Source organism: Passer domesticus, chromosome 3, assembly GCF_036417665.1.
Source record: "Passer domesticus isolate bPasDom1 chromosome 3, bPasDom1.hap1, whole genome shotgun sequence".
NCBI classification, from domain to species: Eukaryota; Metazoa; Chordata; class Aves; order Passeriformes; family Passeridae; genus Passer; species Passer domesticus.
The window spans coordinates 2,349,524-2,373,570 of NC_087476.1; the positions used below are offsets into that span (position 1 = coordinate 2,349,524).

Sequence of the window (24,047 nt, forward strand, 5' to 3'; positions counted from 1 at the left end):
TATGAGACTGTAAATGGTCCCGGGGAACCTCGGGCAGGAGGTTTCTCCCTGCTGGAAGAGGCTGTGCAGTCCCAGCAATGCGGGACGGGCACTGTGTGTGTGCAGGAGTCAGGAGGAGATGCAGTCCGGTGCCAACAAAGGCCAGAGATGGGGAAAATGGGGTATTAGGAGGAAAAAAAAATTAAAAATCAAAATCAAATGATGTGTTGTGCCCTGATGTGCTCTTCCAGAATAAGTTAAGGGGGGGTGTGAGCCTGTTGATCCCAAAGCAATGGCCTGGGGGAACCTGTGGCTTCTCTGCTGCCAGAATCTACTGGTGAGACACAAAATCACTGCAATTCATTAAATGCATTCCATCCTCTCTCAGGAAAACAGATTAAATGTAGGTGCTGATGTCTCAAGAGCCTGTGAAATGCTGTTGCATGGGGGCAGAGGGAAGATTTTGACACATTGCACAGGTTCCATCCATTAGTCATAATATTTCCCCAGCGTGCCACACGTGCACTCACATTTTCATATAAATGGTTGCATGGGAAGCAAATTCAGAGGTGACACAAGGGAATGTGGAAACTCAGGTGGGCTTTTCCCCTGCAGGACCCTTTGTTGCCCAAGAGGAACCTCCATTTTCAGTCCATTTGTGGCTGCTTTCTTTTTTTTCTGATACATTTTTGGCTGCTTTGTACCAGTCTTCCTGCTTTGGAGAGAGGGAGGATGGAAATGTTGCAGTTCCCGTTGAAGAGTTTGACATTTTGTAGCAGATCAATCCAAATGCAGACAGTTGCTTTGGTTTGGCTCCTTTTTGCTGAGTTTAAGGGAAGGCAGGATGGGATTCAGGCTGGAGGAGGAGACAGGAGGTGGCACATACATCCCTCATGTCACAGTGGCATCCAGCTCTGGTGTTTTTAGCAGAACATACATCTCTGGGAACGGGCTCTTTCCAACTGGTTTTGTGCCCAGAAACTTGAATCTGTCATCTCCAGCAAAAATAAGAAGGTGAGGGAACATCTGCTCCCATATCAGCGACGTCAGTTTTTGTGGCAGCTGTGATTGGGTCACTGGGGATCCCAAAAAGGATTTTGTGACTGTTGGGTGAGCTGGAACTGAAGGCTCACAACTGCTTCCTTCATTTCTTCTGTTTCTCTGTCTCCCTTGGGAACGAGGAAAGGGTTTCCAGTCCCGTGTCAGCATTTGTTTTTGTTGTATCTGTGGTGGGTCCTGGAAGCAGCTGCCTGGAAATGGTCAAGCAGAAGTTTTGTGGTTCTCGTTGCAGGACCAGGAGAGCTCCTGGTGGCCCCTCAGGTGCTCGAGGAGTGGTGGGCACTGGTGGCTGTCAGAGGGATGCTCACATCTGCTGACTGCTCCCAGCCAGAAATGGCTCTTTCCAGATGTGCCATTTTTTGGGTTTCTTCCCCAGCCATCCCCTGGGTTTTCCAGGGAGGAGGTTCTGGGATGTGCAGTTGCAGAAGGAGATGGAGCTGCACTCTGGGCTGTGTGTCACATCCCTGTATTCCTTTGGAAAAATCAGAGTTTTCGATGGAATGTGGCCCAGGGATGCTTTTTCCTTCGGGATGAGTCTGAACTTGCCCAGTTCAGCTGCTTGCGTGGGCCACTCTTTAAAAACAAAGGCACTTTAAAAACTATTATTTTCCCAAAAAATAGATTTGGTGGCTGTGACTGTCACTGAGTCACATTCCTGGTGGTTAAATGATGGCTTTGTTCCTAGTAGTTACCAAAACAATTATTATGAGAGGAAATTAACAGGAAATTGTTAAACGAATTAATTCAATTAACAGGAAATGTTAACGAGCATCGAGCATCTGCCCTTCTCTGGGGCTGCCAGTGGATGATCTCTGAATGAGCCTGTGCCTGCTCCAGGTATCAGAGCAGAGGCTTCGCATGTGGCCCTAGGAAGGGATCCACCTTCAGATGGTATCAAAATGGTTAAAAATCTGATGTTCCTGGCTGCCTCTCTGCTCATGTGCTGTGGTCCTGTCCCAGACTTCCACTGAGTCCTGGCTCTGGCCTTGGTTTGCCAATCTGAAATTTCTTCCAACCAAAAATCAGAAAACTCTGAAAATTTGAAACACAAGCCCAAGCAATTCTTTCTCTCGAAGCTTTCATTTCACAGTTCACCTCCTTTTCTGGCTGTAATTCCTGCTGGGGCTTCTGGCTTCCTGGAGAAAGGGTGAAAAAAAAAAAAACCCCAAGAAAAAAGAAAGCAGGGATTTAATAATAGATCAAAAATGAGATTACGCAGTAAGTCAGCCCTCCCCTTCCCAAAATGCAACCAAAGAAGTTGCAAATCACCTTGAAAAGGAAAGGAAAACAGTGTAGATCAAACCTGATGTTAAGTATGGATGAGGTGTTTATATTTTATTTAATGGCTGTCCTAGAGCAGCTGCCCTCCCTGAATTCCTGTTTGTGATTAATTAAACAGTAGGGATGAAGTGGGATGGGGCAAATTCAGTGGATCTCCAAATGGGAATGTTGGCTATGTGGGTTAAAAGTTAAATTTACAGTATTTTCCAAAAGTGTTTCACAAACTGAAAGAAAGAAACCCCTGCTTCCTCCAGTGAATATATTAAATAATTAAATATTGCTCCAGTGAATATATTAATTAATAGTTGAAACCAGCTGTTTGATAGGCCATAGGAATTTGATACGATTATTTTGGACACCAAACAGTAGAGATGAAGTGGGATGGGGCAAATTCAGTGGATCTCCAAATGGGAATGTGCAGGTTGGCACACCTGGAGACAGGCACAGCTGCTGGTGGTTGTGGTTGGAGGCAGCTCCCAAAAACCTGGAGGTTTGGTGGGAGGCTCCTGGTGACTCTGGACCTGTTCTGACCACGTTTGGGGTCGCCGAGGGAAGGGAACCCAAGGGGCTTTGTGCCAAATGAGGGGGTGCAGCAGAAGCGCCATGATGGAGGGAAGAGGTGATTATTAGTCACGGGTAATTAGTCACCAGCCAGGCTGCCCTGGGAAGCTGGGCAAGCCCCAGCCTGGGCCAAGGCTTGATGAGACACGAGTTCCCTGGAGAGGAGGCTTAGCCCTGGCGCTGGGCACCGAGGCTGCCAGCCCCAGGCCTGTTCTGCTTTGCTGTAAATCCTCCGGATCTTTCAGGGTTTGGTTTGTGGGGCCATTGCCACAGGGCACGTGGGAGGGTGGGAGGTGAGATGGACCTGGTGGGGAATGTCTGCATCATCCCAGAGGTCTCCAGAGCCAGCGTGGGTGGTGTGTGTGCCAAGTGTGGGGCTCCAGGGAGGAGCTGCAAGGGGAAGGCTCTGGCTCCTGCACAGTGGCTCCACCAGGACAGCAGAGGACCTTCAGCCTCACCCCGCTGAGGTCCTGTTTGCACCCTTGATGAGTAAAATATCGAAAGGGACACAGGGCATAGAGAGTGCTCTCCCATGTTATCCTTGTCCAGCGTGGATGGCCCATCCTGGGTCATGCCATGAGGATGAACCTCCACACAAGGCCACGCTGGAGGGGTTGGAGCAACCTGGTCTAGTGAAGGTGTCTCTGTCAGGGGGTTGGAATGAGAGGAACTTTAAGTTCCCTTCCAACACAAGTTACCACGTGTTTGTATGATTCTACAAAATGCATCTGTAGATTTCCTTTCTTGCTAAATCACCCACTTTTAAGCACAGAAGGTGTCAGAGCCCCTCTCTGTGAGAAGAAGAGGCTGAGGAGCCACATCCATCACAGCTCTGGTGGTGAGGGCAGGGCAAGAAGAGAACAGGAGCAGCAATCTGTGCTGGGTCTGGCACGTGGGGCTGTGAATGTTCACCAAGGGTTGCTAGACCACCAAACGAGGCAGAAGTTGCTGGAAATCACCACTCTCATGTGTGATTAGCATCCTCTAAGGTGTTCATTTATCTTCCTTGTCACCTTCTTGGTATCAACTTTCTACTTGTAGAGTTGGAGAAGAATCTGTTTCATCACCTGCTGTGCTGCTGCTCTTGTTTATTCCCCACAAGGAAGGAAATTAGATGTGCCAGAGCTGAAAATGTAAAAAATAAATAAATCCAGACTTTGGAAGCAACTACTTGGAGGTAGAATAAGCCTCAACAGGAAAATATTTGCCTTCTACCTTTTTTCTGAGACTGGCTGGGACTAAAGTGCAGGGAGAAGATGGGACAAGGTTTACTTTTTTATAATTTCAAATATATTCCGAAAACAGAGCAGTTGGAATTCCCTTTTTTCCTTGAAGCTGCTTTGCCAGGGTTGGGTGGAGAAAAGCAGCTGAAAGCCTTGCCTTGGTGGATGTGGGATGGAGGCAGGAACACATTTATTTTCTTTATTTGCCCATTTTTACCAGTGAGGCCCTAAGGCAAAGAGCAAAGCCGTGGCATGCAGGCAACAAGGAGCACCTTTCCCTCCCAATCCCTTTTCCCAGCACCAAGAAGATCAACACTGAAGATAGGCAATTGAGTCAGCAATGCAGATGCCATCAAATGCCTGCTTGATTCCAGAGCATGAATCAGAGCAGTGTCAGAGCCTCATATCCTGCATCTCCTGATAAGAGTGCAGTTACCTCAGAGTGAAATCCCATTATCCTGCCTCTTGCCAGCACCTATAACTCACTGGGACCAGCACTGCTTATTTTAATGCAACTTCTGCTGCAGCACCTGCAGACTGCTATTTTAATTTTTTTTATTATTGTTTTTTAAATCCCACATCCTGGAGCCGAAAGATGTTGTGGGTTTATTATTGCATGTGCCCAGCATGGCTATAGGTACACAGATATGTATATGAATATATAAATATGAGTATTTTCTGGAGCACAAGCTGTTTGTGCCAAGCCCTGTCAGACCAGTAAGAGCAGCGTGTGCCACCAGTCCAGGTGCTGGGTGCTCACTCTATGTGCTTTTCCTTGGATAAAAAATGGATTAACTTCATTTCACTCTCCAACCATGCTTTTTACCTCCAAAACCATCTTAATGTCAAGGCCTAAAATCTTTCCCATTCAATTTGCTGTGGGAATCACATGAAGAAGTGAAACCCTTTATGCCCAGAAGTTCTCTGCTCCTCCCCTGCAGGACTTTTCCATGCCCAGCTCTGTGACAGGCCAGCTCAGTGACAGCTTTTCCTGCTGTTGTTCCACGGGGACAGCTTCTGGCTCCCTCCACGAGGGTTATGTGTGGCCACTGGCTTTTGCATCAGTTGTCTCTTTTCTCCTGACCCCAGGGCACCAGCTGTGTTCTGTTCCAGTCCTCATTCTGCTCCTGAAAAGCCTCAGTGGGATGGAAGGGGCCTGCACTAGTGCAGTTTGTATCCCCTAAAAACAGACACAACAGTGAGATTTTGCTAAAATCTGTCTGCATTGCCCCCAAGGGACATGTGGAGCTGTTTAAAAAGACATTAATGCCACTGTGGTGGTGGTGGAGGCAGAGAAGGATAATTTTCACCTCAGATTCCTCTTTTCAGGGGTTTGTTTGTTCCTTGGGGTTTTTCTGCACCAGAGACTACAGAAGTTGAGGGGATAAAAATCACTTCTGTGGTTTCCCATCTGTAGATTTGAGGGAAAATTAGTTCAAATCCACCACCTTGAGCTACATCATAAATCTCACTGCAGAAATACGGAGCCTAGACATTAATAATTAGGAGCTTGCACAATAAAGGACTGGGATATTTCACAAATGACACACCATCTTTCGATCCAGCCGATGCTGTGCAGAGATCTGTGTGAAAGTTCTGTGCAGCCAAGGTGCAGAAGGTTTTGCTCCCATTTTTGCCTCTTGAAGAAGAAGAAAATGAGAAGAAAAAATCAGGTTGCATCCCCAAACTGTTCACTAAAGCTCAAGTATGGGAGCTTTAATGTTTCCCTCTATTAGAAAATGTTTGTATGTGCTGAAAGAAAATTATGCCAATTAATAGTTATCCTTTCCCAGCTTCCCACGTCTTGAAATCACTCCAGTTCAGCCAAGCTGCTTCCTATCAAACTTCACACAAAAAAGAAAGAAATCTGCTGGGCTGTGACTGAACATGAGCAATGTTACTCCCCAGGGGTTGGAGTCCCTGAGGTTTGAGGGCTGCAGGAAAAGGGCTGTGGGCCGTGAGATGACAAATGGAACTCCACAGTTGCTCGTTCATGCTCCAGCAAAGCTTTGCTTTGGGTTGTGGATGTTTCCCAGCCACCAGGCTGAAATCTCAGCAGCTCTTATGTGAATATTCTTCACCTTTTTTTTGTTAATGCAGTTTGAAGTAATTGGAGGGCTGGTGATATTTTGAGCAATTTATCCACCTGGGAAATGATGACCTTGGATTTATTCAATCAAATATTATCAAGATTAAGAGTGCAAATAGCTGAGCTTGTCAGTCACAAGGAATTGTGTGGCAGCCTGGGCTCAAATCCATCACCTGAAACCAGGAGACTCTGGCAGGATATTCTTCATTCATCAGCAAGAGGCATCACAGCAAGATCATTTCACTGTAATTCATCAATTTATCAGGCTGCTCAATTAAGTGGGGGCTGGAGAGAGGATAAAGGGAAGGATTCTGTCTGTTGTAATGAATCTTTGACCACCTGAGGACATTTTTGCTCCTTGCTCTTTCGTGTTTCATGTTGCCTTTTTACAAGGAAAACATAATCACAATGGTGGTGCAGAGAGGCTTAAAGAATTAAAAGGATTGATGAGTTAGAGCTTTTGCCCTACCTGGGTTGTCACTGACCTGGGCCTGACAACCACAATCTGGAGAAGCCCTGGTGAATCTTGGGTGGATTTATGGAAGAAAATGACTGAAGTGAAACTTCGTGCAGCCTGGAGTAAAGGGATGGAGCTTTAGGTCCAGCTCAGCTCTGTTCTTCCCGAGTCTGTGGTGCAACCCCAAGCTCGTTGGTGAAACATTTGGGAATGTGGTGCAATCTCTGACTGCTGAGAGGGTTCTGGTGGCATTCAGCTGCCCTGGGACCATGGCAGTGTCATTCTGCTGCTGATGCCAAAAAGCTGGGCTGGGAGTTTCTTATCAATGTGGTATTTTAGATATTTGGCTGTTCCCAAGTTCATCCAAATACTGATTTTTCTGCATGGTTACACCTAAATCTCTAGGCTGTTTCACTGCTTGGGATCTCTGCAAAGATCCATGACATAAAAACCAAAATCTGTGTTGTTTTCTCACAAAATGTGCCCCAGTCTCACCCAATCACCCTTTGTGTTTGTGCCACCCCAACAGCTTGTGACCCTGCCAGCCTGACAAAGAGACACTGGGCTGAAGGGTAATGAAGGTTGTGTAAGTTCAGGAAAACAGGCAGGAGGGATAGCCCGGGTACTCACAGAGCCTCGGGGTGGGGTGGAGCTCCAGCTGCTGAGTGGATACCAGACAGTCCCCAGAAGGGAGGAAAGGAGGGAGATCTTCCAGCTGTTCCATGGGATCCATCAACAGCAGCCAGAGTGAGGGCCCTTCACTGCTCTGGCACACCCCAGGCCCGTGGATGCCCATCTCTATTTGCAGTAAAACTGGTTTTCAGTTTAAATGCAGTGGCAGTTTGGGCAAAAGTAGCCTGGAATGAGGTGTAGCTGCTCGTCTGCTTTCTGCAGAAACACAGCAAAAGTCTTGAGCAAGTCCAAGCGCTCCAGATCAGGAAAGCATTTCCTCCTACCTGGGTTTCTCACATGTCCTGTTGTTTTCTTTCAACAAAAGCAAGAGAAAGGGAGAATTCATTTGAATTTAATGCTAAAATGCCTCCAAAAAGATGAAGCAAAAGGAACTGTTAGAGGGATAGGTGGAGATTAAAACCACTTTCTTTCTCTCGTTGTCCCTTGCACACTCATTAGACATATACACAGCCTGATCTTGTGCTATACAGGAAAATAAATTGTAAAGGAGACAATACAAATCAGGATGAAAGGGGAAAAAAAATAAAAAGAGCCTGAGTCAGTCTGCTCTGCTTATCTGAAGCGAGGGGGAGCCTGCCTGGTGCTCCTGACAGATTTTTTCAGGAAAGATAATGCGTTGGGTTGATGACAGTTTATGAGATAGACTTCGAGGGGTATGAAAATTGCTGGTAGGTACTTGAATGGCTCTGACTGCACCGAGTGAATTGGAGTCGAGTCGCAACAATTTCCCTAAAGCTGTGCAGATTAACATTAAAATACCAAGGAAGTCCAATCTTTGAATTTTTATCTGCTTCAGCTCGAGAGAGTCAAATAGGGGCATTAGAGAAGTGCCATCCATTTGAATCGATTGTCACTGCAGCTTTTGTGGAAAGGCTGCATCTGGGCTTATTGATAACGTTGTTGAGGTGCTTAGAAACACAAGTGTGTTGGGTTTGTTTTCCCTTTAGTAACTTATTCTTGTTTCTGGCATTTTGTTAAGATATTTTTCAGTTCTGGCCTCCTCTGGAGATCTCCGCTGAGCTGAGCATTGGTAACAGAGATGCTCTGTGCATCTTTTCTCCAAGAGTTTGCCATAAACCTGAGTCTGTTTCAAAGCCTTCTTATAAATTTTAAGGTAATTTTACTTGCTGGAGGAAAAATAGATGAAGAAGAGAATCTAAGAAGTGTGATTTACTAACCTTTTAGTGAGGAGGCTTAGCTAGGTGCTTTTTTTCCTTGGTTAAACCATATAAGCTGAAATGCAAGTTTAGTGGCCAGAACCTCCTGTTGATCTCCATTGTAGCATCACTTCACCCATTTTACTTGCTCTGCTGCTCCCTGCCTGCACAGAGAAGATACAAAATCAGTCTTACACACATTTCATATGTGAAGTTTCAGGTTTGGGGACAAGTGTTGTAGATGTGAACTGCTGTCAAAGAAGCACGAGGCAAATTCCACCTACTGAGGGGGCTGTGTCACTGGGAGCCTTGTGCTCCTCTGGTTTTAAAAACTGCTTTTTAGGAGCTGTGGCCAATGACTTCACAGTTTTGCCTTTGTTCTCATCTTTATAAACAGTTCCTGCACCTAAGGAGGTGGTTGTGAGAATTAGTCATTGGGTTTAGAGCTCTTTGAAGACTGCAAGTGCTGGATTACAGCTCAATGTTTATTAATGCCATGGCTTAATGTGATGAGAATGTTTCACAGCCCAGCAGGTTGCAGTGGCATTGCCTCACTGATGTGCCCCAGCTGTGCCAGCTGTGCCACCCCATTACCTGGCCCATACACCTGATCCAGGGGCTGCAGCAGGGAGCAGCCCTTCCCTCTCCACACTCCCCCAGCAGCTTCTGCTTCCCCTGGCATCCTGCCACAGCACACACCAAGTTTAAATCTGGTTCTGTGTTTTTGGCTTCGTTCCTTCGAAATGTTTTCAATTTTCTTGGCTTCAACCGATCCCAGTGGCATCTTTTTATGATGCACTTTATTCTACTGCTTCAAGTGCAATAACACTCCTAAAGTTCAGTCTATTTTTAATTACAAAAAAAAAAAAAAAAAAAAGGCAGAGCATAGCATTGTTCTGTCACTGGTAGTGGGAGAAAGGGAGGACTTTTCTTCATCTTTAAATTTGATTGGATTTAAATCTCGACATACGTAGTGGTTTTTGCTGTAATTGGAAAGGCAAGTGGTTGTTTGCTCTTGCACTCTTGGGAGCCAATAGTGGTATTGATTAAACAAAAGCATTGCCACGTGTTGGAGGATCTCAGAGTGCTTCAGGACTGGCGAATGAAGATTTGGACAATCATCGCTTTCTGTGCTTTCCTCTCTGATGAGGAAGCTGAAGGGAGTTTGTAAGGGTGACACTGAGGTAATGCTTGCTGGGACAGCTCCTGATGTGTGGCAGTGCCTGTGCAGAGCAGGGTCAAACCCTCCCCACAGCAGCTGGAGGAAGGATTCCCATGTTTCTTCTCCACTTTGCCCCTCTCCCTGAGCTCTGTTTGGCTGCACTTGCACCAGGAAAAGCTTCCTTGCCTGTGCCTGGTGTCGTGGTGGTGTCAGCCCATGAATTTCTGCAGTTCCTGTGCAGGCAGGGATTTACGGGGAGGGAAAAAAGGGATGGGAGGAGGACAGTGGCTGTGTTTGGGTTGTGTGAGTGTCCTCTCCTTGACAGGTAGGTTAAAGAAAATGTTTAGCCAAGTGGTTTTTGCCACTTTTCATTTTACTTGTGCATCAGCTCTTCCTTTGCATGAGAATAGAAATTAATTTTGTTTCAAGTTCTGGAAACCTGAAGAGATGCTGAATAGGGAGAAGTTTGTTCTATTTATAGGCTGTCTTTGTACAATAAACCAGTTTGTTTTAATTTAAACTATGTATTCAGCATATTTAGCTTAATTTTATTTAACTACAAGTTCGACATGTATTTTTCATTGTTTTTTAAATTTGTGACATAAACCCAAAGTACAATGAAGAAGTCAGACTAGTCATTAAGGAACTTCATTTACCATTTTTAACATCAAATGTGTTGACTTGCATAGTTTATTAATTTTTACAGATGCCCAACTGTAAAAATAGGACAGCTTTGCAGTTCAGGCAAAGGCCTGATTTATGAAGAAATATGCCTTTGTTGTTCTCTACAAGCAAAAACCAGCCTTTTATTAAAGAAAAAAAACCCACAAAAAATGCAAAGCAAGAGAGTTGAAATCAATCAGAATTGAAGTATTTTGCTCCTGTTTTGCATCAATAAATCCTGTATTAAAGGCAGAAAAGGCAGGATGGTTGAAGAAGGATTGGCAGGCAAGTTAGCAATAGTGTTCCTCACGGACTGGTCTCAAGCCTGGTGTTAATCAAGGTATTGACTAATGATAGAGCAGAAATTAATGGGATTTGGAGGTGTCATCAAAAAAAAGAAAACCAGGAGATCTCAGGAGAAGAATGACTGACTTTGGGACCATTTGTCTGTAAGCAAATGTGAATTCTTGTAATGCAAACTCTGAAAGAAAGCTGGGGGTTCTGTGTGGGAATTGGGATGTAATAATCAACCACAGGATAATTCTGATGTCCTGATGATAAAGAACATCTGGGATCACATTTGTCAGCTGAATTATTCCCACTGGTGACAAAGAAATGTGAATGCCACTGCAACAGGTTTTAGTGAGGCATGGCTTAAAATGCATTCTGCATTCCTTGTCCATAGGAGAAAGATTGATTCCAGCTGGAAAAGGTGCAGTGAAATGATCTGGAGAATGGGGAATCCAGCTCCCAAAATGATTAAAGGAACCTGGATGATGAGGTGGTGACAAAAAAAGGCAGAGAAAAATTAGATTCCTTCTCTATAAATACACTGGTGTAAATACCACAGAGGGAGAAGAGCTCTTTAAGTTAAATGACAATTCTGGCACAAGAACAAAAGGCTCTGAAAAAGTTTAGGCTGGAAAAGAGCAGAATAGCTTCAAACCAAGGGAAGTGCTTGAAGAGCCTTCTAATGGGAATTGTGTAAAGGGCTAAAAACCTGATTGCTGTGAAGATGGAGCCTGATAAATGTATTAATGGGATTATGCAATGTGATTGGCTTCAGTATTAAGGGCTCAGACTCTGGATTTCCGGTGCTGTGCTTTTGCAAATACACTTAAGAATCCTGCAGGTATGAACAAAAAACATGGAAGGTTTACATTTTAAGGAATATTTTCATTCTGATTCAGCTTGCAGTGGATTTTGCTGTTTCAAATGTACTAATAACTGAATTGGGTGAGCTGTGGAAAGGAGGAAGTACCTTCTGAGCTGGGAAAAAGCAGCAGCTGCCACCTGCTTCCCTTATTTTAGCGGTCGGCTTTGGCGGCAGGCCTGTGCTACTTAGAAATCTATTTTTTAAAATTTAAAGCCTTTTATGTAGTAAAGTTAGGCCTTGAAATAGATTGTGCTCAAAACGCTGACAATTATTTATTGTTATTTATCATTGTAGGGTGCTTTTTAAAAAACCTGCAGCACTTAAGGCACACGAGTGTTTATTATCGATCCCGGCGTTCTCGTTATCGATCCCCGTTTTCCCCATTTACAAATAGTCCCCAGATTTCTGGTTGCTTTACTAAAATCCCAATAAATAAGAGCAAGTGCCTTTTTGTCAGGAGGCCATGGTTATTTTATCAAAGACAGGTGCCAGGCTACTTTAGTACGGTGTAACTTAGATTTCATGGGCACTTTGTGCTCAGGATTTCCACACTTTTTATGTTCTGATTCAGCCTCAGTTCTCCAGTGTTGTCTGCAATTGAGAGCTGAGTCTTCAGAATATCCTTAGGGATGTTGTGCCTGGAGGTCTCTGTGACTCCAGAGGGACACTGGAAATATGGGATGTCTGTGGTTACAGGAGAACTTCAGATGCACTTCCAGCCGTGGCTGTGGGATGTCAGAGCTCACCATCCCTACGCTCTCTTCACTCAGCAGCAGCATCTCTATTCAGCCTGGGGCTTGACCCTGACTATCTCCCATCTCCAGCGAGTTCTCCTCACTTCCCACGTGTGCTTCTTATTCACTTTCTCCATTCAGGATGTAAATGGCAGATGGTTTTTCTTTTTCGGTTTCAAGGTCTTCTCATTGGAGCCTTTCAGCCATTCAGCCTCTCAAACTAGTTCGCTTAATTACCTCAACTTTTTGAAACTGGAAACCTTGCAGACCTGCTTTTATTTTGCTTAAACTGAGTCAATTTGTGGAAAACAGGCTTGAATTGAGTGATCACAAGTGGCTTTTATTACAGCATCCTCACTATTTGCCAAAAGCCTCCTGCAGAATCACCTCTCGTTTGCTCAGTGCCCGTTTTGTTCTATTGCCTCTTACAGGGCCCCACTGTTGGTATTTGTTCTTCCTTCTATATCTGGAATTTAAGACTCCCTTATCAGCCAGTTCCTGGGAGTATTTCTTTTTCTCTCTAGCCATTTTTAAAAGCTCTCTGCACACATCCAAACCCAGTGGTGGGGTCTCCAGTGGACCTCCAGCACAATCCCAGCAGACAGCCTTTTACAGCCTTTTCCCAAAGTGACTCTAATCCACAACGATCGTTTTATGGCTGCTATCGCTTTGGATTTTTAGCAAACACAGATGATTCACTCAGCTCACAGAAAGAACCGTGGAACAATGTCCCCAAAGATTATTTAAATGGAGTTTTGGGAGTGGATTTGGGGTGACCATGGGTAGTGTGCAGGCTGAAGGTCTCACTTTGAGGGTGGATGTTTTTCCCAGCCACCTGCAGACATGTTTCCCAGCTGCCTTTACTACACAGGGTGATGATAATTTCTAACAGATTGCTTTCCTGACAAGGAAGAATTATCCCTGGTTTACATTTTGGAAGCTGGACCTGGGGAGAAATGGAACAGCTGGCTTAAACACACAGGTCTGTGTGAGCAGAGTCTGTGCTCCCCCAGTTGCTTCAAGGACTCTCAGCAATCTGGCAGCTTGTCAAGGCCCCTCAAATTGTGTGGACTCGAGGGTGAGCTGAAGTGCTGGAGCATCACAGCCTCGAGACTGGTGCAACAAAGCACACGCTGAAAATTATGCTTTTGTACTTCACCCAACTGCTTGGTTTGCAGTCACTTTTAATTTAAGTTTAGACACTGTTGAGTGTTTAGTTTTTAAAAAAAAAAGTGCTTTTGGTAGACAAGAGTGTAATGCCTGAGCTATGCCACAGTTACAATTTGTAGGTGTTTGGGGATTATGTTATAGACAAGCAAAACGATTGTTTCTTTTTAACTTCTGTTTAAATATAGCTCAAATGATGGAATATTTAGTAGAGCAGAATAAGCTGATGCCTTCCAGCTTTTTCATACCAGTGGTTACCAGATGTGTCTGCCTTCAGAACCCCGCCATCTGTTCCAGGGTGGAGTTTGGGGCTGGTCTGGGTATTTGGATGTGTCTTCTTCCTTGGGTATCTCTGGAAAACTTCAAAGCATCTGTGCTGAGATGAAGGGGAAGCATGGTTAGCTGTAATACTCCAGGAATTCAAGGGAATTTTCCAGAAATGCAGCAGGGTTTGGAAGGGGAAGGAGCCTTGAGGAGAGAGGCAGTGCTGGTATTTTGTGCCGTTGCTCAGCCACTGCCAAGATCCAGTTGGAGTTTTGTTTGGCTGTCACCAGCCTGGGCTGCTGCTTCCTGCTTTGGATTCTGTCTTTCTTAAAAGTCCATGGAATTTCCACAGAAGCTTCTTAATGGGATTTTAAAAATTACTTCTGTACATAAATTCTATTTAGATAATTTCTTTTGATGCTGGATTGGTGTAGAATTACTGTGGGCTGTTACAGAGCAAGGGGAGGGAAACCTGCTCTACCTTTAACCTCTCCCACCATGTCAAGCCAGGAATGACCCATCACAATGAAATTAATTTTTGATCATTTTAGGAATGGGGAAAAGCACATTTTGATCAACAAACTACTTGTGAAAAACACTCACCTAGTACTGGTAACAGCCTTTGGTTGACAGTGAGCTGGGAAGGAGGGAAAGCTACACGTGTCTGTATCCATCCAGAATCTCATGGTTTATTTGTCACCACTGTCCTAATCTTTCAGAGCTTAAAGAATTGTTGCTGAAATAAGAAAAAGAGCTTTTTAGAAAGCTTCTTGTGAAGAAAAGAACTCATGGTGGTTATGAATGGTTTTGTAAACAAGGCATTGTGGTAATGGGGTCGGAACAAGATTTTTAAGGTCCCTTCCAGCCCATACCACTATGTGATTCTGTAATACGGTAATTTAATTAATTTATCTAGAATGTTTGTCCCTAATTGAGCATGTGGTAGTACAATTCCACATACTCAGAGTGTGATCCATAATATTCCACCCCAAACAAAAGCTTCTACTCCATTTCTTGCCCAATGATTTTTCTTTTACAAAGCCAGGTGAAATAAAACCAGTAACTGTGCCTCATTAACAAGGGAACAGGCATTTCTTTTCCTCATCCCATTGAAGCACCAGGCAGTGTCCTCCAGGATTTTGCCAAAAACTTCCACTACTTTTATAAGCTTATTTTCTTTTGCTGTCAGGAGCTGGTTCCTCTGTGCAGGATGCTGCCAGTTCATTGTGTTTGCTCTTTGGATCCCAGCTGGGGCTGCACCGGGTCCAAAGCAGAATTAGGATTTGGGAGGGAAGGGTCTGTGTGTCCATTCCTGTGCTGACTTTTCCTTTCCTGCTCCTGCCAGGAGATGCTGCACCTGGGTGTTTCATTTCATGTTCCAGCCCTTGCCATGCTTTATGGCCAGCAGTGGGGTGCATTGTCACAATACTCCTCGTGCCCATGGGGTCTTCAAAGGGTTTTATTTAACTGTACTGAGATGTCTTTACCTACCAGTGAAATGCAGCTACTTAAGCTGCAAAGCCTGGCAGCTGCTCCAACAGCAGGAGCACGACCAGGCCACTGCTTTTTGTCATGAAGTAAGGGAAGAAAAAAAAAAATCCATATCCATTTAAAAAACTGCAGGGAAAATGTAAATTGTCAGAATATAATTACCTAAACTGGAGTTTGGCCAGCATTCCAGATTAACATTTCTTCTTGTGAAGCTGGGGATACCTGATGGCCAAAAGCAGTCGGAGTCTCAGCAGGATTAAAAACTGAGCTTTGCTGTGTAGTTGTTCCATAGTGGCTGAGAGATGTAGATAATCTATTTAGCACCTACAGCACCCTGGGGCTAAAAAGTGGCTGAATCCTCTGAAATCCGATAGGAGTGTCTGAGGTTAAGAGTGCGGTCTGAAAACATTCCATGGAACTTGTAAAATCCGCAGATGGTCCGACCTTGGTACCGTCTGCTGTGGAAAGGAGGAGAAAGAGATTAAAAAAGGTGTAGCAAAAAGATTGCAGCAGGGGAAAGATGGAAGCTCAGGGTCCTCCCTGCCATGGTTGTTCCATGTTTCTCTGAGGTTTATTTCAGGCCATGGAAGAGTGCCACGGAAATGTGCATTAGCTGGCTCTGAAACTCCTTAATACCTGCAATGACTCAATGTAATTTAGAGCAGATTGGAGACACCGGGATGCAAGCCATGCTTAGGAGGAAGTGGATGAGGAAGAGGGAATGTGGTGGGGGTTAGGGAGAGAGGGGAAGTGGGGACTACTTCCATGGAGAGGACACAAAGGTGTGATGGCGTTCACTGTGTTCAGCTGCCAAGTGCAGAGTAACTTGAAAGGTAATAAATCTAAGGGAGGTTCCCAGCCTGAAATGATGCAGAGGTGTCTAAAGAAGTCGTTCTGTCAGCAGAATCCCACACTGCTTTGGGTTGGAAGGGACTTTAAAGCTCCTCCAGTGCCATGGGCAAGGACAGCTCCCACCATCCCAGGTTGCTCCAAGCCCCATCTCCAACCTGGCCTTGGACACTTCCAGAGATTTGGGGGCAGCCACATCTTCTCTGGGAATTCTATTCCAGGGCCTCACCACCCTCACAGGGAAGGATTTCTTCCTAAAGCTTGAACAGAAGGCCAAGATCTAAACTGTGGCTGCTTTTTAGGTGGCCGTGCTTTACATTTGCTTCCCTACAGTAGGATTAGTGTTTTCAGTCCTCCACCCTGTCAGCTTCAACTCACCACGGAGTTTCCAAGTCTCTAACAGGATTTGCAGTGTGAATTGAGTCTGTTCCTCTGGGTTTGGAAGCTGATAGGAGTGAAAGGCTTTTCCTTGCCAGGAAAGTGTCGAGCAACTTTATCGGCAACTTATTCTCTTGTTTAAATAATTCTTAATCATAGATTATAGACCCTGCCCTTTAGGATCCATTTCTGATGTGGAAATTTTACATCTATATGAGAAATAAAAGCCCAGATGGCAGAAAAGGTGGGAAATTAGGGTATTTGAATACAGTAGTTTTTCTTTTGTGATAAGTAGAAGGCAGAGGAGAAGTGGATTTTTCACTTGGTAGAAGGGAAGCTAAAAACTCCTCTTTAAGTTTAAGGGGAAACACACAGAGAAGGGGATTAAATCTGAAGGTGTCTCTGTCAGTATAATCTGTAATAGCCTTGAGAGTGCTTCCTGAAAGGGAGACTTGCCAGACCGACTACCGATCCTGACAGCTCCTTTTCTTTTGGGAGCTGGGAGAAGAATTGTTCTCCTGAGTTGTCCCTGAAGTGCACATTCTCCACTGGTGTTTCCTCCTCGGTGAGGACCTGAAGGGAATGATTGTCCTGCAGTTTCTTCCTGCAGAGCTCCAAGTAGATCAGGGTGGAATACAAAACCCCCGAGCCGTGGCACAGTGGGAACAGATGTGTGTGGTAGGACAACGTGGGTGTGTTCAGTGATTTGAATGTTAATTTAGCCTTTATACTGTGCCGTAGTCATAGTATTTTAAAAATTTTTTGTCCTGATAAAATATAAAAAGTATTGTTTCTCCTTTGAGCCTTTCAACCTGCAGTACCTATTCCTGCCCTTCCGTACAGCACGTTCCCTGCGGCGAGATTGGATTTTTTATTGTTTATCAAAGGGCAGACCTGTGCCCCCGCCTCACCCCTCGCTGGTTTTTCATCTCAGAATAAAAGTTAGTTTCTACTTGCATTCTTTACACATGTGTAAATGACTGTTAAAAAGTGCAGAGTGATGGAAAAGTGGTTTTTCACCGCTTTGAAGTGCTCATGTTTTATTAAAGCTGAGATTCCTGCAGCTTTTTGGCCTGAAACACACCACCCTCTTTACTCGTGGAGATAAACCCCCATTTCTTCCTGTGAAAAACTCTCTAATTCCCACAAAGTTATCATGTTGTGTGTTTTGGTGTGGGATTTGATTGCCATAGATACAAATGCCTTTCGTGGAGCTCCTAATACATAAAATTAGAATGCATAAACAGAGGACTGGACCCGTGCGACGTGGTTTGGTTGCGAGAAGATGCTGGCACTGTTACTTGCCTTTTCCCCCCCCTCTCTTTTATTTCTTCATTGCTTTTCCCCCCTCTTTTGCTTCAGTTACCATCTGTTGCATGCTATGTTTGGAACTCGCTTATTTCTGCATGGTTCCTCTGACTTCACAACATGTAACTACTGATGCTGTTCACGCCAGCCCTCCAGCGTGGATCTGGATGTTATTTTGTAACAAACTCCGAACCATAGTGGTACTTTAGTATCTGCTGATCAGTCTCCCACAATACAGTTGTTTTCCTAACCCCTTTTACCAGGAGGTAGCTGGGTGTCTCTCAGCCGGCCAGTGGCTACCATTGCGTCCACATCACTATAAAGCTGAGGCATGATGGGGCTCCATGGCTGCATCCTCACGGGGTTCTTGGGGCACTGCATGGACTGTCTGAGCTCCAGGGGGACACTCTGACAGAGTTTTAGGGGGCCACACAGGGCTGCGGCTGCGCCTTCGAGGCAAAATCAGACACAGCCAACATGGCGGCTCCTCCATGAGGGGAGCGGAAGGTGTGAGGGAACCGGGGCGCGCGCCGGCCTTTTAGGCGGGAAAACGCTCCCGGGCGCGGCGCGCGTGCGCAGTGACGAGAGCCGAGCCGGGTTCGGCTGTTCCCGGCAAGTTCCGGAGGCGAGAGTCTCGCTGCTCCCCGCCCTCAACCCTTCGGGTATCTCCGCCCCCGCTTCGCCTATCTCCTCCCCCGCTTCGCCTATCGCCGCCTCTCTTCGTTAAGTTCCGCCGCCACTTCGGCAACTTCCGCCGCTTCGGTCGGAAATGGCCGAAGACGTGCGAGACCCAGCGGTTTAAGGGGAGAAGACCGGCCGGCTTCTCGGAATAAACCAACTGTGTCCGGCCCGTGGGGGGGGAGCAGGGGAGGGCGGACGGAGCGGGAAGACGAGGCAGCGGCTATGGCTCCCCCCCCAGCCACTCGCGGCTCCGTCGGGAGGGCGAAGTGAGGGCGCCGAGAGGTAGGAGCGGAGCGTACCACGCACGGGGAGAGGGGGAGGAAGGTGGGAGATCGGTAACACCCCCCCCACGGAACCCCCCCCCTCCGCGGCAGCCCGTGGGCCGGGTGAGGCGGGAATGGTACAGTCCGGGGGAAGCCCCCTGGAGCGGCGGCGTGGGGGGGGGGGGGGGCTCGGCTGGGGCGTCCCTGAGGGGCTGGAGGGGGGCGCGGGGTCCCTGAGGGCCGGGGGAGCTCTGAACGGGGGTCCCTCAAGGCTGGGGAGGCTGCGAGAGGGGTCCCTCACGGCTGGGGGAGCTCTGCACGGGGGTCCCTCACGGCTGGGGGAGCCATGAGCGGGGGTCCCTCAAGGCTGGGGGAGCCATGAGCGGGGGTCCCTTAGGGCTGGAGAGAGCTGTGAGCAGGGATCCTTCAGGGCTGGGGGGGCTGTGAGCGAGGGTCCTTCAGGGCTGGGGGCACGGTGGGGAGAGGTTCCTGAGAGCTGACGGGTCTGGGAGGGGGACCCTCAGGGACGGGGGTTTGTGAGGGGGGTCCCTCAGGGCTGGGGGTTTGTGAGGGGGGACCCTCAGGGCTGGGGGTTTGTGAGGGGATCGCTCAGGGCTGGAGGTTTGCGAGAGGGGTCCCTCGAGGCTGGAGGTTTGTGAGGGGGGTCCCTCAAAGCTGGAGATTTGTGAGGGGGATCCCTCAGGGCTGGGGGTTTGTGAGAGGGGTCCCTCAGGGCTGGGGGTTTGTGAGAGGGGTCCCTCAGGGCTGGGGGTTTGTGAGGGGGGTCCCTCAAAGCTGGAGATTTGTGAGGGGGATCCCTCAGGGCTGGGGGTTTGCGAGAGGGGTCCCTCGAGGCTGGAGGTTTGTGAGGGGGGTCCCTCAAAGCTGGAGATTTGTGAGGGGGATCCCTCAGGGCTGGGGGTTTGTGAGGGGGGTCGCTCAGGGATATGGGGGTTTGTGAGGGGGGTCCCTCAGGGCTGGGGGTTTGTGAGGGGGGTCCCTCAAAGCTGGAGATTTGTGAGGGGATCCCTCAGGGATATGGGGGTTTGTGAGGGGGTCCCTCAGGGACGGGGGTTTGTGAGGGGGTCACTCAGGGATGGGGGTTTGTGAGGGGGGTCCCTCAAAGCTGGAGATTTGTGAGGGGGTCCCTCAGGGATATGGGGGTTTGTGAGGGGGGTCCCTCAGGGATATGGGGGTTTGTGAGGGGGTCCCTCAGGGATATGGGGGTTTGTGAGGGGGGTCCCTCAGGGCTGGGTGTTTGTGAGGGGGTCGCTCAGGGCTGGGGGTTTGTGAGGGGGGTCCCTCAGGGACAGAGGTTTGTGAGGGGTTCGCTCAGGGATGGGGGCACGGTGCAGCTCCGTCAGGGCTGGGGGTTCCTTCATGGCTGGGGAGGCTGTGAGGAGAGTCCCTCACCTCGCAGCGTGAGAAGCGTTGCGCGGATGTCACACTGCAAGGGGGGACCCCCACAAGGCTGGGAGAGCCCCTCGGGGCTGGTGGGCTGTGAGAGTCCCTCACGGCGTGAGGGGCATTGTGGGGGTCTCACAGACACTGTGGAGGGGTCCCCACAAGCCTGGGGACCCTCATGGTGGGAGGGCTGGTGGTGCCCAGGTGCTGCTGACAGGCTCCAGCCTCTTGCTGCCTGTCCTCCCTCCTGCATCCAGCAAGGATCCGGAGACCTTGTCCTGCCTGTGGATTCCCAGCGTTTCAGGGACCATGACATCCCCCCTGGCCAGTGCAGCCCCATTTCTCCCACTCTGAGTTGTGCTCCCTGTGGTTCTTGCTGGGGTTCTGCCTTGTGAGCTGGTGAGGACAGTAAGGACGAGGCTGCCCTCGCTCTGGGCTTCTTGGCGTGGCTGGCATTGCGCTCCTGTGAGTTATTTACTGAAGTTGAGGTCCGTGTTATTCTTTTTCCCCAGCTGTTTTCCCCACATGAGGTCCCTTCCTGCCCAAGAAACACTGGGGTCTTTATAAAAAATTTTACCTGTGTGGTGATAATAACTTAATGCTGACAGGCTAATGCCCCGTTACAGTGGTCCAAACCCAAACAATTTGGAGCCTGAAGGGGCTGGAAATGGTTCAAGTGGTATTAAGGATTCACAGAGATGCTGAGAAGCACTTTAGATAAGCTGTTCTGTTGCTCTGTGTGTGTGTTAAAATCCAAGCATTGACCAGTTTCTGACCTCTTGTTGCTTTTGCATGAGTCATGTGTGTTGATACCATGATGTGATAACTTCTAAAGTGCCTGGGATTCTTGTGCTGCAAGCCTCACATGTGTGTGGAGAAGATTAAGTAACTTTGTTTCCTGAGAGGAGTGTCACATGCAGGTGATTATCTCAGATATTTCTGTTCTCATGGAGAAATCTATGATATCCGAGATAGTAACATCTTGGAACGTGGGTTGGCGGGCTTCATCAAGTACTGAGTAATCTTTAACTCGTTTCTATGCAGAAATAGCATCAGAAATGAACCTCAGTCTGATTATGTGATGATGGGGAGAGAGATTCATCTCCCCCTGACAAACCCCTTAACTTCACGTACCATCTGAGAGCCCAGTTGTTACCATGCAGTGTTATCTGTACCCACTCAGGCCTTTGGGATGCCTCTGCTTTTCCATTTCTCCTTCCAGAAATGGAACCTTGCATGGGTTCAGCTCGGTGTTCAGGGATTTTGGAGCCGGGATAATTGCCTGCCTTCATTGAGCAAATTTTTTCCGGCAGCTCAGCTGTGGTACAGACAGTTCTTGAACTTCTTGATGTCGTGTTGCAGAAGGGAAGTCCGGAGCAGTTTTCTGGAATTCTCTGATTTTCCAAGTGGGGACTGTTAGCTCTCTTGTTTGTTTACACGTGAGGATGGATTTTGGCAGTTGTCGAGTCAGAGCAAAAGCAGCAAATGCTGGGAAAAAGTAAAATGTGATTGTTGAATTGCCTTCACTTAGGCTGGGTCTCAAGGATTTGGAGGGTTGTTTGTGTGCTGTTCAGATGGGCTGGGAAAGATAATCATCATTATCATCATCATCATCTTCCCTTGAATATTTGGATCTCTGGGACTGTTTAGCTGATGAGCTGGATGTTGTTGATGCATTTCCAAGTTTTGTTTGCTTATGGGGAACCAGAGCCCTTCCTGAGCTTGCTTCCCATGCCTATTAATTCTTGAAATGCCATGACACCTTCAGCTTAAATTTTTAGTGTCTCTCTCCTTCTGGCTGTGTATATTTTATGTGGGTTTTTTGTTTTTCCCTTCCAGGCTCTGTAGCCTGATTTTTTCTCCTCGCTCCTGTTCCCTCTCCCAGTTGCCTTGCCTGTTTTCCCAGGGCATTCCTCCTGCTGCCCACAGTAATGTGTTCACCAGGCTGGGAATTGCAGCTAACCACAGATGTTACCTGTTTGATGCCAAGATCACGGCAGCCCTTTGTGAATTGATTCCTGGGCCAGAGACAATTTTTCTGCTTTGGAGACCCCACAGGAACAGTGAACTGGAAGGGACCTCGTGGTCATTGGCTCCTGTCTCATCACCAGAGATTTATTCCTGCAATCTGTGCTAAATACCTTTATTTTTGAGAAGGAGCAGACTGTGAACATTTTGAATCAGCTCCTAACTCTGGGTGGAATATTTGGTGTTACTCCTAATGAGCAAAACCTCCAACAAGCAAAATATTGGGGTTTTTTTGTTTGTTTTCATGTGAAAAAGACAAGGCTTGTTTAGATAAGCTACCCTATACTGAAAAGATAAGAAATATATCTGCTGCTGTGTGGCTTGGCAGTGGGGAAAGCATTCCCATGGGATTTGGGGGATGCAGCTGGGGCCTCCAGTTGCCTCCTCCAGCCCGTGCTGACACAGGCTGTGCTTGCTGGGCTGAAGCTAGCACGGGTGTGAGCTGCAATCCTCAAAAGCAGAGTTTTCTTCTTGGAGAACAAGTGCTGTTCACTGGGGCTTGTGGTGGTTGAGTTTGGCTCTTGCTGCTCAGCACATGCAAATCGTGGTGCTGGATGCTGCCCGACAAGAGGTGCAAAGGCAGTTTGAGGTTTTGGGGTTTGTTTAGGAAGGATAAAGACAGAAGCATGTGCAGCTCCGTGGCTTGCAGCTCATCGATCCCCGGGCACAGGAAGCCTGGCCCAGCAGGTAAATTGATGTTATTACAGCACTTGCAGGGCCAGTTTTGAAGTGCAAATTGAAATCCCGTTTCTGTGAAGTCATTGCTGTTTGTTAATTGGTGCCTGTTACCGGCAAGAGCAGTTTAGAGGTCTGACTAATCCATCTGGGATGAAAGAGGGCAGGTTTAGGTCAGATTTTAGGAAAGAATTCTTTGCTGGGAGGGTGGGCAGGCCCTGGCACAGGGTGCCCAGAGGAGCTGTGGCTGCCCCTGGATCCTTGGAAGTGTCCAAGGCCAGGTTGGACAGGGCTTGGATCAACCTGGGATGGTGGAAAGTCCCTGCTCATGGCAGGGGATTGGAATGGGATGAGCTTTAAGGTCCCTCCCAACCCCCAAACCATTCTGGGATTTGATGATCTGTCCCTGCTAATTGGTGGTAAATGGTTAATGGTTTCTCAGGGCTGTGTTGGCATAACCAATAACACTACAAAGTGATCTGTTCCTCAAGGGTAAAATTGAGTGAAATACAGAACATGGAGACTTATAAATCAATCAAATCAATCCTGTATGTTTTTTTGGGGTGGGACAGAGCCCTAAATCTCCAAACCAGGAGTTAATCTGTAGCCACTAATGGACATAAGGACTATTTTAAAGCACATATTCTTAACGAGTCTCAGAATTTCTGCTCTTACACTCAGCTTCTTAAATGATTGGAATCTTGTTGCCTGGAGTCAGGGTTTGTGTTTTCTCTGCTATCCTCTGCCCTTCCCTTTCCCTGTGAATTTTGGTGCATTAAGAAAATGTACCACTTTTCTAATGCAAATGCCTGCCTTCGAGTGGTTTCAGAACATGGGATTAACCCATGGATTCTAAGAAGCACTTTCAAGTTTCTTCTAATAGAAAATGTTATGAACATTTCCCAGTGCAAAGGTAACATTTTTATTCCCCTGCTTTGCACAGTGCTCAGCTGCTTGGTTTTTTACCTGTCTTGTCTCATAAAATGCTCTCTTTTATCATTCAGAATACTTCCAGGTATCTTCCCATCTGACTTTAATCTTAGGGACAGTGACAGTGCAGGTAGCCTGAGGTTTGTTTTCCTTCCTGTTGTGTTTTGGTACCAGCGTTGCCTGAAGTGTGGGTTGCAGCATCTGCCTCTGGATGAGCTGTTTTCCTGTTCAGTGTAACAAAGTCCTCTCAAATCTGTGCTGGAATATTTGGCATCGATGGATTCATCTGGAAGTGAGTTCTGTTTGTTTAAAGGCCACAGTGCCACAGAGCAGCAAGTGCATTGCTCTGCCCATGCATTGCCTTCCTCAGGGAACACTTCTGACAGGTTGGGCAC

The 24,047-nt window shown here is 47.1% G+C and overlaps 1 protein-coding gene and 1 long non-coding RNA gene across 11 annotated transcripts in view; one reads left to right on the forward strand and one right to left on the reverse strand.

Moving 5' to 3' along the window:
* EXTL3 (exostosin like glycosyltransferase 3) overlaps positions 1-24,047 on the forward strand; it is a 134,382-nt gene that overhangs the window by 1,715 nt on the left and 108,620 nt on the right. For 2 of the 4 annotated variants that reach the window (XM_064411532.1, XM_064411536.1), the window contains exon 1: positions 18,293-18,634. The exons of the other annotated variants lie outside the window; for them this stretch is intronic. The gene's annotated coding sequence lies outside the window, so the exon portion shown is untranslated. Of the gene's footprint in view, positions 1-18,292; positions 18,635-24,047 lie in introns of those variants that run through there. 4 annotated transcript variants of the gene reach the window in all.
* On the reverse strand, positions 391-18,200 carry LOC135295802 (uncharacterized). 7 transcript variants are annotated; one of them, XR_010357855.1, is made up of 8 exons: positions 17,932-18,200; positions 15,299-15,594; positions 14,249-14,381; positions 13,630-13,757; positions 8,521-8,663; positions 7,280-7,537; positions 5,654-5,742; positions 4,034-5,283 (listed from the first exon to the last, which is right to left on the reverse strand). It is a non-coding gene; the product is annotated as an uncharacterized LOC135295802 (long non-coding RNA). The 7 variants fall into 7 exon arrangements; XR_010357860.1 differs by lacking the exons at positions 4,034-5,283; positions 5,654-5,742; positions 7,280-7,537 and adding exons at positions 391-2,174; positions 3,641-4,005 and having other exon boundaries at positions 13,630-13,752; XR_010357854.1 differs by lacking the exons at positions 4,034-5,283; positions 5,654-5,742; positions 7,280-7,537 and adding exons at positions 391-2,174; positions 3,641-4,005.